The sequence below is a fragment of the Pholis gunnellus genome (genome assembly GCF_910591455.1).
Source record: "Pholis gunnellus genome assembly, chromosome: 9".
NCBI classification, from domain to species: Eukaryota; Metazoa; Chordata; class Actinopteri; order Perciformes; family Pholidae; genus Pholis; species Pholis gunnellus.
The window spans coordinates 19,337,285-19,349,416 of NC_136535.1; positions in this window are offsets into that span (position 1 = coordinate 19,337,285).

Here is a 12,132-nt window from a genome sequence, read left to right on the forward strand (position 1 = left end):
AAACGAGAGAGAAAATGGATGGAGGGAATAAGAAGGAGGAGAGGAGGAAGAGGTCAGGGTGGGGACAGCGACAGGAGAGAATGTAGCGTCAACGGACAGGCAACATAACACATGCAGCCACCTGATGTTTGCTGGTGGAAATGAAGAGAGGCCAACTTCGAGATACAGTCAATAAAACTAAAGGGAAAGAGAAAATGTGCCCTACATACTGCAGTAGTTTGGCGCTGACAAATCATGGGGCGGGGGGACAATATAGGAAACAATATTGTTGCGCTTATCACATGATCTGGAGTAGCCCTTGAGCTGATTAGCTGTGTAGCTTATTAGCTAATTGCCAAGTGTGGGACAATGATGACCCTTGTTTTGAAATCAACAGGTACCAGCGTGACTGGCATCCAGCCATGTTATACTACTGGTTTTGGCTTTGCTTGAATGGCATTGTTATCAATGTGACTTTTTACACTGTAGGTGGACTAAAAAAACAGAAAGAAATGCTTCATTGGGCCTAGGATGGGTGCTGCTCTGGTGTAATCTTAGACTTACCCAGTGGTGTGTGATCTCTGGGTGAGTCGTACAAAGTGGCGCATGAGTGAGAGCGTAGCGTTTTAAGTGGAAGTACAGTGTGTGTATATTTGTGTATCTTCATGAAAAATGAACAGGGAAAGAGTTTTGTAATAAGGATCATGAGAGGAAGGCCCATAAGCTTTGAACATCGTCACCCAGGGAGTGTTGGTCGAGGAAATCCTCTATGAAGACATGAAATACCGAGCTGGAATAATGAACTACTAAAACGGAGTCTACACACTCATTTCATATCTCTGAAGAGATCTCTTTAAGTTGCAGTATGTATGTGTATATACACACACATACATCTCAACTCAACCTTCCTATACAATCAACTGTATGGAGTATCAGGGTCAAATTACTATTTGGTAACATGTAAAATGTCAATGTAAATGATAATTAAATAATAATTTATTTTATTTAGTAGTTTTGTTAAAGGTTGTCAACTAACCTGGATGTTTACAGTGTCAATAGCTCCATTTAACCTAATAGTGTGTGTCTGTGTGTGTGTGTGTGTGTGTGTGTGTGTGTGTGTGTGTGTGTGTGTGTGTGTGTGTGTGTGTTTCCTGTCATCCTATCCTTATTGTATCATGAAGGCTGCTTCCTCCAGAATGGAACTCCTTATTTTCTCATTGCTGCTGACAGCCTCAGCCAAGAGGCTGCTATTTTTGAAAAAGGAGTGGGCGACTGCGCGAGCTAATAAACGAGCGCACGCACACACATTCACAGGCGAGCAAACTGAATTTGCATAAAAAACAGAGTTATATGTTCACCTAAAGTCTGTCTTGCCACAGCAGGTACGTTCACAGTAGCACCTTTGACATGTGTGTGCTCACACATCTTTATGAAATAAAGAGCCACCCATATTTCTGCACACATTCGCACACAAATGCGCGCGCACACACACACACACACACACGGCTATGGGAAACTACATTCCCATTCTCTTTATTGAGCTTGTTTCTTGGATTGAATAACTGCTCTCATTTTATTTAAAGCTGTCTATGAATAGTGTTACCATCTGACACCAGCGCACAGCTAGAAATCATTCCTGATCTAATGTAGCGGAAGATGTTACCACATCTGTTCTTGCAAATTGAGGGACGGAGAGGCGGACAGAAAGACAAGCGAGGAAGGGAAGGAGTGAGAGACTGCAGTTTAAAGTGTAACTCAAACATGTCTTCTCTTTCTTGTCTTTATTTCTCATAGTCCACAACTCATATTTGTCTGTTTGTCCCTCTTCTCACAGTATCCTTGTTTTCATCTCCGGGTTTATTCATCGTAGCCCTCCCCCTCGCTCTCTGTCTCTCTTTCCTATGTTCTCTACAGCTACCATAATTGATATTATTTGTTCCTCTCTTGGAAAAAGTGGCCTATGCAGTGACACAAATCTTTGTCCCGCATCCACTTTCAGCCTTAACTTGGATTTCTTTCTTTCTCTTTCGTCCAACTCATGCCCTTCTCCTCGTGCTCTCCATCTCTACCCTGTGATAGATACTAGCTATAGATTGTCTATTGAGATTGTATTGTAGCCTAATTAGAGTCTCCCAATGACAGTAGTCAGTAACTTATTGCCATTGACCAGTAGGGTCAAATGCATTAGTTATTGTGCTGCTGAAAGCCTCATTTATATCCCACCTCTAAATGCAGTGCAATTAGGCAGATTAAGGCCGCAGAGTGTTCACTATAGTCAGGTTTGCACAATGAAGGCATGTTTTTTGAGCAAACAGTTTCCAAATGATTTATGTAAAATAAAACGATTTACATGATGTGGTCTATACTTGATATAGAACAACATAATGCATGTTTGCACGTGTTCTCTAGCGCCACATAGTGGATAAAAGGAACTGGTGGAATATTTGCACTACATAATTTCCAGCGTCACACAGTCCAAGCATTAAAAATACGTCTAACTTGTGGGCGCCCTGTCTGATGGTCGCAGATATTTATGGCCGCTTCTGCCGGCGTTCCGCCAGTACCCCCGAGACGCGGGAAGGTGCGAGGGCCCGTACATCGCTGCATGCTTGCAGCTTTCATTTTAGATTTTAGAGGAAATGGTGCATAGTTACAAAATCATTTCACAACAGGTTAATAGCAGACCACCTCAAGGTGTCACTCAGAGAGTACCAGGACATTCTGATATATTATTTCAAAATTAAAGCCCTTCAAAATCTCATTAATGAGCTAACTTCAAATCACAATCATGAGACAATTTGTCTAATTTCAGGTGGTTATTACCCCCTTAACCTCTTCCCAAGGTCCTAGAAACTCGAGACTGATACCCTTCAAACTGCAATGACAGCTTTAGTGGGGGTAGAGCCCACTCCCAAGGCTCTAGGACCTTTCTATCAGCCTAACCCTAACCCTAGCCCTAATCCTTATCCTGTATTTGGCCACGCCCCCAGCCCAAAGCAATGGGATATGTCTAATTTCAGATTAGATATTAGAGGAAATGGTGCATAGTTACACAAGTATTAATTATTAATAACAGGTTAAATGATTGTGATTGTAAAAGTTTCACATACAACCCTAACTTTAATTAAGAGTCACTTTTCTAAATGTATGTAATCTACCACTTGCAAAATGATATTCCCTTGAACTAAAATCTTTACAACTTTAAATGTCAAGCATATTGTAACACAAATACTCTCCAATTCTGCTCTTGTAGACATTCAGTTATTGATTTTGGCGCGCTTTAATCCAACACAGCCTGAAGCATTTTACAGGTAAAGCCACTTACAAGTATATTAGACACATTGATTTTCTGACTTAGTTGATGCTAAAATGACAAAACAGAAGGAATCAAATTGATGTATTTGTCAGACATCAGCAAGTGATGGCATGAGTCTACCTGTAATTCAGGCTCTGCGACATTGAGATTCATCGTTTGGGTCATGTGTAATTCGTTGTGTTTCTGCGGTCTGGCTCCATGTTTGCCTCCTCTCTCTCTTTATCTTTGTTGGAGTGACATTGAAACAGGCTGCTTATCCCTTGATCACCGCCAGCTTCATTTGTCTCAATTAGCTCCGACAGCTTTTGCTTTTCTCATGTCCACTTCAATTAGCTGGTTGCGCAACGTTGCTCGTGCGTTTGTGTCAAAAACAGCGTGTATGTGTGTATATGTTAGCATGGGAATGGAAACAGGGAAGGGAAGGAAAAGGGAGCACTTTTTGACATCCTCTTTTCCTAACTGACACAGTTTCCGTACACTCACCCACACACAAATACGCACACACAGAAAAAAAAAAGCACACGCACAAGACATGCAAAGGAGAGTCATCACCTGTGTCAAGACGTTAACCGGAGGTACCAAAAGTCAAACACGACAGAAGTCCACCTGACTTTGTAACTTTCTTCCCACAACTTGCATCGTGTCTGTTGATGTATGGAAATATTAGTGGAGTGTCAGTTGAGAGACGGTGGGGAAAGAGAGGAAACGACGGTTAACAGCTTCTCGCATGTCAGTAACAGGTTGAGTCTAACTTAAACACACCATATGCTGTCTCGCCAACAACTTCATTCGGTTTTACCGAGTAAGATGCTCTTAGAAAAGGTGTTACTAAAGCGTGACTTTCTCTTTGCTTGTAAACCCGAAAATACACATTTTTACTTAAAAGTAAAGTAAATATAAAATAAACAAAGAAGGAGAAGGAGGCTGCTGTTGATATTACTACTAGCCTTACAATTTCAGAATCTTGTGATGATTCATTTGCATGAGATGTCCTCGAATGTCCTTATTGCTTGGAATTCTTTCAAGAGGGTTTGGGTCGGATGGAAAATCAAATCAGTGAGCTACAAGATAGCAGACAATCATTTGTTGGCTGTTTTCTTTTTTAAATATGGTAAACACCCGTAGCCAGAGGAAACCTCTTCAATGTTGTCTTGTGTCTGCCATTTGCTTTTGTTATGTACATCGCAATAGTTATGATTGGCAAATATATATTATTTCTATAAGCCTTTCCTGTGGCTGCAGTGGAAAGACAAAGATGAAAGCGGTAAGGCTAGACACTTCTTGGGGAACGGATGCCAGGGATTTTCCACTAAGCAACAGGAGTTCACCAGAGTTCCTGCAGGCTTTGAGCCGTATAGTGATCGATCTGAGTGCTGAGAATGCGAGCGTACACAATGCTGGCTCGGAACTCAAGGTTATGTTCTGTTATATAGTCCGGAGTCATGGTTGAGGACAGAGAGAGATATATGCATGCTGGATCGTCATTCTTTCATTCACAGACTTGGAGCAGCTGTCAGGATCCTTCTGACACAGCATCGCTCTCCCTCTCTGTCCCCACAGCCCTGCTTTCTCTCTCTCTCTCTCTCTCTCTCTCTCTCTCTCTCTCTCTCTCTCTCTCTCTCTCTCTCTCTCTCTCTCTCTCTCTCTCTCTCCCTCTGTTTCTCCTCTCACTAGTCGTGGGGGGGCAGTGTTCCCTTTTGTTATGTTGGCCCTCCTGCTTGATTCGCTCCCTAGATGTTACCATGGAAACTACAAGACACTACATCACCTCAAGTAGAAGTTTCTCAGAGTGCTTGTCTGTGAGTGTGTGCGCGTAACTTTAGTTATGTGTGTGTGTGTGTGTGGGTGCATCTCTATGTCAAAACGCTGATTTCCCCCCGCCCCTCCTAAAACTGGCTCACACACACACACACACCTACACACACACACACACACACACACGCACTCTCAACCAATCACAGCTATTACTGTCAAGATATTGAGTAACAGTTGAAGAAGCAGGGGGGGGGGATTATGAAGTGTAAGGGGGGTGATAGTGACAAAGACAGGACTATCCTCGATCTGGAAACAGTTACCATGGTAACAGAGGGACAGTAGAGATGGTTTTAAGAAAAGATGGCTTTTGTGTCATTATCCTATGTCAGAGCATATAGGCACAGCTATCTCATGCGCACTTGTTATTGCACAGGCAGCTACACACTAACACACTTAGACCATACACGCAAACACAAACATCCACAGATACAACTAGTGGATGACAAGTTTACTCCTTAAATGGAAATGTTGCAAGAAACTGTCAGCGTGATAAAGTGAAACGAGAGTAGGAAAAGGATTGTGAAGAAAAACAAACAAAGCAAAGAAACTTCTCCTTTTATTGAAGAAGAAAACTGAGTGTAGACTCGAACAGAGACAACTGTACAGATACACGGAACACACTTAGAAACATACACACACACACACACACACACACACACACACACACACAAATTGTGAACTTTTTTGATTTGAACTAAAATTTGTGAGTTCTGAATGTCACTTAAGACCATTTTCTATTAATAAAAGTTATTTTTTCCTCAGATCTAGTGTATTTAAAAATGCTTTATAATGATGGAAAGTCCTGATAAGAATTGTAATATAATCAAGTTACTGTATGTGTGTAAGTGCATGTATGTGAGTGTTGTGACCGTGCAGATCTCAGTTCAGATCAGCACAGTACTTTTTCAGTGCAATGGAGCTTGGTATTAAATGCAGTCCCTGGATCAGCTGGTACGACTCATATTGTGCTCTGGGCTCTTTCTGCGCTGTGATGGGTCAATGAGACGGAGTAGGCAATGATTATGAGGGCGAGAGAGAGGCACACACAAACACTTCTACCACCAAAACCACAGGGCCTCTCTTCATGACTTGTTCTATCTTTCTGAATAAGCAAGAATAGTAAAACCCATTCACATAATGACATGGACATAGTATCGGTGATGTCACTCATGCGACATGTGAAGTGTGAAGAGATGCTCTGAAGCTTGCAGTTGGGTTTAATGCTCACTGCTCTCTTGGCAGTTGTTAAAAGCCAGAATATCCGAATTTGGCCAGTGTGGTGGATGGAGCCTGAGGGGAGCTGGGGTGGGTTGAGTGAGCAGCATCTACTGTTGCAGAGTGTGATAGCTTGAGCAAATCAAGGCAAACACACATTTACTTTAAGGCTTAATGTCTTCTTAATCCAACCCTTTACAAAATCACCACCATGTCATACTTTACACAGTAAATTAGCTGTTGAGAGACCATCTAGAATAATTAGAAATTGATTTTGTATCTATTGAAATTTAGGGGTTTCCTCTTCATGTCACACGGACAACATTGTCAGAGCCAGCATCATGGGCCATTAGAGGAACAGCAATTTAAAGCACCTCTGCATTAGCAGACAGGTGAACTAGATTTTCAACATGACTCTCTTTTATACTTGATCATCTTAGATAGATAGCATTCAATGTACTGTTAAGTGTAATTGGGTGGCTGGCTGTAGGCTAAGGAGGTAGAGCTGGTCATACACTTATAACAGGGTTGGCGGTTTGATCCCCAGCTCCAACGGTCCACACGTTAGTGTCCTTGAGCAAGACCCAGAGCCCATAATTGTTGTTGACGGTGAGGTCAGCATCTTGCAAGTGTGTGCAAAGCAAGAACATCATCAATTAAATAAGACAGGGACAACGGTGAGGTTGTAAAGAGACTCCTCCAAGCAAAAGAAGACCTGGAAGGCCCACACTTTAGAGACCCCCAAAACAACAACCAAAACTAAGAGTGCCATAATGTAATTACTGTATATATAAATCAAGCATTTTACTAATCTCCTTGAGATGATAAAACTATTTATCTCAGACGCCCTGCAACATGTAGTGTTCAGTTCAGTTGCTTGCCACTTGTTCATTTGAAGTGAGCCAACATGCTTGCTTTCTGCAGGGTTCAAACGGTTATGCACTAAATGTACTTTTTATGTAAACTAAAAAGACAAGCATTACCATCCCATTGTACATGGCAAACACAGACAGTAAAACAAAAGAAAAAAAATAGATTGCCACTTAATTGCAACAAGATGAGAGCAAAACTGTTTCATTCGAATACTTAGCTTAATGTTAAGTGGAGCCATGGGAACTTGATCTTTCGGCATTCTCAGAGGATTCAAGATGTCACTTCATGTAAAAGATACAGGTCTAATGAGCAGACAGTGCTGGAAATGTAGTCTGCAGAAAAAAAACACTAGTTATCCAGGTTTAAAGGGAACATTTTAATGAGTAACACTGTTTATAATTAACTGTTTGCTCAAAATCACATGGTGCCAACAGCAGTGGCAATAGCAGGATGCACGGTGGAAACACTATCGCAGTATTTCCTCTACAAAGCCTTTGTGATTGAGTGGACTTTGTTGCCAGAGGGGAGCTCCAAAGTGGGTTACTTAGGTGAACAGCAGTGCCTCCAGAGATTCTTCAACTGGCTCAAAACAAGATATTTGAGCATGAGAAATCAGCCAGGCAGTAATTGTTTCTTTTTTTTTTTTTGGTGCAGGAGCAAGGAGAGTAAGTAAGTAACTCTGGCAGCATGATTTCAATACAAGCACAGGCATATCCTTCTCAATATTTCTGTTGACAAAAGCCAATTAGCCTAATGTTAGAAGTATCTTCGAAAAACACTCTGCAATCAGGGATTACTGTCAACATTACAGGTGCACTTACTTTCTGTTTTACCTCCAAATAAAGTGGTGACTAATTTGGCAAAAGTGTTGGCTTGTTTAAAACCTGTCTCATCATCTTTCCACTTGTGAATATGGCCCTATTGACCTATTTTATTTATCAGCGGAAATAGCTGTATGAGTACTGTGCAGTACGGCAGCAATTAGCTAGTGTGCTGGCCAGTGTGACACCCACACACAGCTTCCATTCACATGGTGGGTATCAAATTAAGTACACTATTGGTATCGGTATCACTTTAAGGGTAATGGTACTGGGACTGCCGTCGTAATTTTTGTATACCCTGCCGCACTAATGGCATACTTGTTGTCAGTTGTGGAGCGCACCGCAGCTGTTGAAATGCCGGGATGTATCCGTTGGCAGGATAGAAAAAGTATGAAGCGTGAATACGTGAATATACTTCTTGCCGTAACCTCGTTAAAACTAGGTTAAAATAAATGATCAACATCTGTTAATAAAATCCCAAATAACATCAAATAGTGTCAATAGTTTTCAAAAATATCCTCCCCGTCCCCTTCAGGTAGCATCACGATTCAACTATTGCTCCATTCACTATTGCCCTGCACAAAAATCAGCCACACTTGCATACAGTAATCTATTAAAGGTGCAAGATTGAGAGCATCAAGATTGCCTCTCAAAGGTTCTCAACATGTCCAGGGCGAGCCGGCGATCCGATGCTAACAGCGCCAACATTGCAAACTATGGTAAAGTGCTGACAGAGGTAAAAGTGTTGACGTCATCCTGGAGGTGGGAGGAGAGTGCTACAATTCCGCGATGACGCTGTCGGTTCGGACGGCATTATCAGCTGTAACCACTGTACAAGAGCAGTGCAGAGCAGCGATTATGAGCTAACCAGTGGAGTACGCCACATGCACTAGCACGCACAAAAAGCATGCACCCTTGGCTCTCAAGCCACTGCCGCATCCTTACGCACAGAGCATCCAGTTGGGCAGGGGCCTCCGTTCCGTTCCCATTCAGTGGTCGTGGGCCCTTTTACATCACCGGGGCCCTTTCCTTTAGCCCCGGTAAGAGCATTGAAACGGCAGTGGCAAACAGCTGTGCTGGTAGACGAAGAGAGCACTAGAGACACAGCGGTGGTTGCCACACACACTCTGACTTCTCCAGTCAACTCATCTGGCACATCTTCACCACCTTAGCAATGCCATTTTACAAACCTTTTACTTTCCGCACACAGTATAGGCTGCTTGCCTGGTTGATGACGAGGGACCAATTGGTTAGGATTATGGGGTGTGAGATGATTAGGTTCTAAACATCAGGGGCAGAACCAATCAGAGGCAGAGAAGGGGCGGGTCTTTACAGAAGGCGAACAGTCATCAAAAGAAAGCGGACTCATAAACATGAAAGTGAATCCATTAACAAGAGCAACAGTCCCTATCACGTCAGGGTGTTTTTGATGTGTAATTATCCTTGCTGATACATTAGACTCCAACATACAAACACAAGCAAACATTGGAATACACACTCACAAACACCCAACTCCACCCACACATTCTTACATGTCTATACCCAGATTCAAACCCCAAAAAGATGTAGTTGTAAATTTAAATGGCATTACTTAATATGCTTATGTATATAATATACTTTATAGTAATGCAGACTCACTTGAACAAGGCAACTGGAACATAATTTGTGAGTCTAGCTTATGATCTCAGTTCTATTTTAATGAAGTTACAACCTCATCAGGGACAGCCTGACACAAAGGAAAACAAAAAAAAAGGAAATATGCGAACATAGGCTCTTTTTACCACTGCTCATTTCTTTTCTCTTTCTTCCAAAAAAGACATGCATCAGATTGATGTATCAGATGTGTAAGTGTGTCAATGAATGTACTCACATCTGTGTGCCTGTATGTGTATTTGTGTGGGTATGTCTGTGTGTAATACGTTTGTGGGGATATGTTGATTTATATTTGTTAGGCCTCTCTGCACCGTAAGCATTGCCACTAATTGTAGAGTAAGCTATTTGTCTGTTTGCAGAAACTTTAGCTTTTATAAATGGCAAAGCGTTCCGTGCTGACCTTCTCCACGTGCGTTGGAAACCTAGCAGGAACATCCTCCTGCACCCTGACTCTCTTAAAAAAAGAGAAATGTTTATGTAGAAAACTTTCTTAAGTGTTTTGGAAAGTTGAGTTGGGAACATTGTGTCTAATTTGAAGAAAATGTGTATGTGTGTATGTATGTGAGCGTTCATGTCTTTATGTGTTTGTGGCTGAGAGCTTGAGGGCTTATCCTGCTGCTGGTAAATTACCCAAAGCAACGTGGTGTGGGGAGGAAGCAGTGGGAGGGACTGGAGGAGAGCTGAAGTGGGAGATCGAGAGGGGAGAGAAAGGGAAAGACAGAGGAGTGATCATTTGGAACCCCAGGTCTTATCAAACATTGTTAGTGCACCCTACTGCCTCTCATTTACAATCTTTCTTTTTTCCCCCCTTGTGAAGCTTACTCGCATACAGGCAGAGACAACACAAACACACTGACAAAAACACATTAAGAGAAATAGGAACATGGGAATATATAATTTATCATCAGCGCTAAGCAAAATAAAAAGCAAACAACGGTATATCAAGCATATGAAAACAGACGGAGCAGTATACTGCTGTCATGCTACGTCAATGATTATATCCTGTAAATGCAGTTGCACGCAGTGAGAAAGAAAACACATAAACTGCTTCATGTGTGTTTGCTAACAAAAGGTTCTGAAATTAGCATCTTTATGGGGCTGAAAAGTTTGAGAAGCAAGCAAGAAAACTATATGATAAGTTATTCTGGACAAAACAAGCTAACTCTCTCTGGGGGTGATTCACATTTTCAAACTATCAAAGTTATTCTGTCATTTTAACATTTTTATAGCTTCCGGAGTCTCTTGTGATTTGTGTCAGTCCCTGTGGTGCTGTCTATGATTAAACATTTTGAAAAACACGCATTTATAGTCAAAGGAACATTATAGAGAACAGAGTGTACAACAGCAAAACAGAGAAACACATAAAATAACAGGGATGATGACAAAATGAAGAGTTTATGAGGACCAAACAATTACGTTAATCTGGCAATCCTAAACGGAGCAAATTAAACCGGTTTTGTGGGTTTGTTGTTTTGCTCTGTGACATCTGCTAATTGACAGACAGAATGTGCGCATCTTGACGTGTGATTTAGGGACAAAATCCAACCACTGGGTCTCAACAGGCTACTCTGCCAAGTGATCGGGGAGACAAAGTGAATTCCGCTAACCCTGACAACAAAAAAAAGAAGAAATGTGTTTGACAGAAAAAGCCTTGAAGAATTGACAGGAACTAGAGAAAGTAAATCAAATAGAATAGGAAAGGAAGTATTGATTTTGCAATGAGGGGGAGAAGACGATGAAGGAGAAGACGAGTTGAGGCAATAGGAGGAGAAGATGAGCCATCTTGGTTTGTATTTGTTCTTTGCTTGATGATACCTACACACAAATGTTCACATAGACCATCTGTAATGAGAAAGAAATGAGCATGTGGGCACACATGCTGACATATCTAGCACTGACACCAAACTCACAAGATAAAAAGCTTGCCAATTAGCGATAATACAGATGTCTAGTCTGTATAAATGTCCAGCCAAGCTCCGTCTGTCTGTCTCTCTCTTTTGTAATGAAAGTTAATTCTGTTGTAATTTATAACTGATGATTATGATGATTATGTTGAGGGATAACCAACACTTATCAGTGTCTTGCCTCTTCATTTTTTCATCTCTGTTTTTGTTCTCAATGTGGCTAAATTAACAGAAATAATTGGTCCGCTTTACCTTTAGTCAAACTGATTTGAAAAGAGTCGCACTGGAGTTTAGACAATGCATTTGCATGTTACAAACAAAATATTATATTCATTACATTTATTAACATATACATGGAGCTATAAACAGTCAACCACATTTTCTGACTCCTCCAGGGGATTCCAGAAGCCTCTAGAGAGGCATCCTGGTATCTGATCAGATGCCTAAATTACTCAAACTGGCTGCTTTTTAAGTTTATTAACTCAAAGGTTCTAAGCAAATCTCACTCTGGCTACCTTAGCTCAGACGTCACCCAGCAAAGAAGCCTGATCTTGGC